This window comes from Erythrolamprus reginae, chromosome 2 (assembly GCF_031021105.1).
Source record: "Erythrolamprus reginae isolate rEryReg1 chromosome 2, rEryReg1.hap1, whole genome shotgun sequence".
Classification (NCBI taxonomy): domain Eukaryota; kingdom Metazoa; phylum Chordata; class Lepidosauria; order Squamata; family Dipsadidae; genus Erythrolamprus; species Erythrolamprus reginae.
In genome coordinates, this window is record NC_091951.1 from 17890471 (window position 1) to 17892964 (window position 2494).

Consider the following 2494-nt stretch of genomic DNA (forward strand, 5'->3'; position numbering starts at 1 on the left):
CGTTTGTCTAAAGTAGTGAAGGGTTTCCTGCCTAAGCATGGGGTTGGATTAGAAGACCTCCAAAGCCCCTTCCAACTCTGTTGTTGTTGTTGTTGTTGTTGTATATTAAGAAGTGTGACGTGGCAGGACCTGGGAAATGTGCCTAGAAAGATTAAATCAATTCAATTTTTTTACCTCTAATAAGATAGATTCCTATGTAGCTTCTGCAAGAAGGCACCCAGGTCAGGAATTCTTCCAATATCATAGACTATAAAAATATCTATATCTTTTAAAAGAAAATGATATTCTTCTTACCTTCTTTTAGTGGTGATTTTATGCAACACTTCTTGGAAAATGCTGCTGGTAACAGTTGTTGTCCCAAGAAAGTATTTCATGAAATGTGAAAGGACAGAATATTAAAGAAATATTGCTTTTTGATTTATTCAGATACAGAACAATGCACCAAATGTCCAGATGATAAATATCCAAATGAGGACCAAGTCCAATGTGTCCCCAAAAGGATAACCTTCCTTTCTCATGAAGAACATCTGGGAACCATCCTGGTCTCGTTTGCCCTGATCATGTTCCTAGCCACAGGTCTTATTTTAATCATATTCATTAAATACCGAGAAACTCCCATTGTCAAAGCCAACAACCGAGACCTCTCCTACACCCTCCTGGTCTCCCTCCTGCTTTGCTTCTTGTCGCCTTTTCTTTTCATTGGTCAACCAAGAAAAGCCACCTGCCTTCTCCGACAAACAGTGTTTAGCATGGTCTTCTCCGTTGCAATTTCTTCTCTCTTGGCCAAAACAATCACAGTGGTTCTGGCTTTCCTGGCTGCAAAACCAGGAAACCAAGTGAAGAGATGGTTGGGGAAGAGTCTGCCCAACTCCATCATCCTTTCTTGTTCTGCTGCCCAAATTGTCATCTGCTCCATCTGGCTGGGAGCTTCTCCTCCATTCTCTGACTCTGACGTCCACTCTCAGCCTGGAGAGATCATCCTGCAGTGCAATGAAGGCTCTGTTGTCATGTTCTACATCACCCTCAGTTTCATGGGTTTCCTGGCTGCCATCTGCTTCACAGTGGCTTTTCTGGCCAGGAATCTGCCTGGGGCCTTCAATGAAGCGAAGCTGATCACCTTCAGCATGCTGGTCTTCTGCAGTGTCTGGGTGAGTTTTGTGCCCACCTACCTAAGCACCAAAGGGAAATACATGGTGGCAGTTCAGGTCTTCTCCATCTTGACCTCCAGTGCTGGATTGCTGGGCTGCATCTTCATCCCCAAGTGCTACATTATCATTCTGAGGCCAGAACTGAATACAAAGGAGCATCTTACGACCAGAAGAAAGGCTGAAATGTGAGGTAGATGATTTTGGAATTTTGTATGGAAGGATAAAAAACCCTAGAATAAAATATATATTACTTCAGGATAAAAAAGACAAGGAAGAATGGATCTACCTATTTGGAGAATATATCATCAAGCGGCAACAGTAACATGGGTAAATTGACAAATAAAAGAATATTAAATATTAAAGGGCACTAACAAAAAATGGGGTGGCATAAATACCTTTGGAATGAAGAAAACAAAGATTGACAGAGACGCGGCGGAATGGCGGCTGCTGTTTACAGCTGAGCTGTGTTGTGCTGTCGGGAGGGAGTCGGAGGCGCCGGACAGCCCATTTACAGCTCGTTTGCAGCCCGGTGGCTTGGAGGGTGATCATTTGCTGCGTGTCTTCTGTGTGTCTTCTGTCTTCTTCGCTGTCTCCTTTGCTATAAAGACTGTCAGACCGATCAGCTGGGAAGCGGGAATGGCGGCGGCTAATTAGAACTCAGCCGCCCGCCCCCCCCCACTGCATGTTGCCTTCCTCTGTTGCCATGCTCGATAGGATGGGGAGATTTGGAGGCTGGAGAGAGAGCACCCCCAATAAGACCTTGATACCTGCAGCTCTGGAGTGTCTTTCGGGTGGTTGTTGTTGGAAAATACTACCGAGACTGAGCACCAAGATTGAACAAGGCTGGACCCTTCAGTGTTAAATCTAGTCCCGGGACGCTGTGGTGCCAAATGGTGGGGGCGCCCGTCGTCGGGGGGACTACTGAAACGGGGGCCATGGTGCAGGCCTGGAGCCAGAGAGACTATTGCGAGGGGAGATGCCACCCAGGAAGAACAGCGAGCAGTGGAAGGCAATTGAAACAAACGACAAGAAAAAAGAGGAACATAAGGTTGAGGAAGTTGGGGGAAACAATAATTAAACCATATGGACTTGGATTGGGGATGCTGGTCAGTGGTCAGGGCCAGCACTTTGGTGATCTTTTTCCCCAGAAACCTGGAAAATTGCTAAGTGGACAATTATATAAAATCTTAAGCCATTTACCTAGACTTTGGTACCACCTTGCTATTGACTATTTAAGAACTACTGACTGGCTCCTTTTTCTTCTATATTTTTCTATATTTTTAATACATCTTAATACATTTTATTCTTAGCTATTTTTATATTTTTATATTTTTATTTGTTTAATA

General features: G+C 44.3%; 1 long non-coding RNA gene across 1 annotated transcript; it reads right to left on the minus strand.

Moving 5' to 3' along the window:
* Window positions 1-395: 395 nt before the first annotated feature.
* On the minus strand, window positions 396-2494 carry LOC139159798 (uncharacterized). The gene is made up of 2 exons (XR_011557853.1): window positions 1544-2494; window positions 396-1378 (listed from the first exon to the last, which is right to left on the minus strand). It is a non-coding gene; the product is annotated as an uncharacterized lncRNA (long non-coding RNA).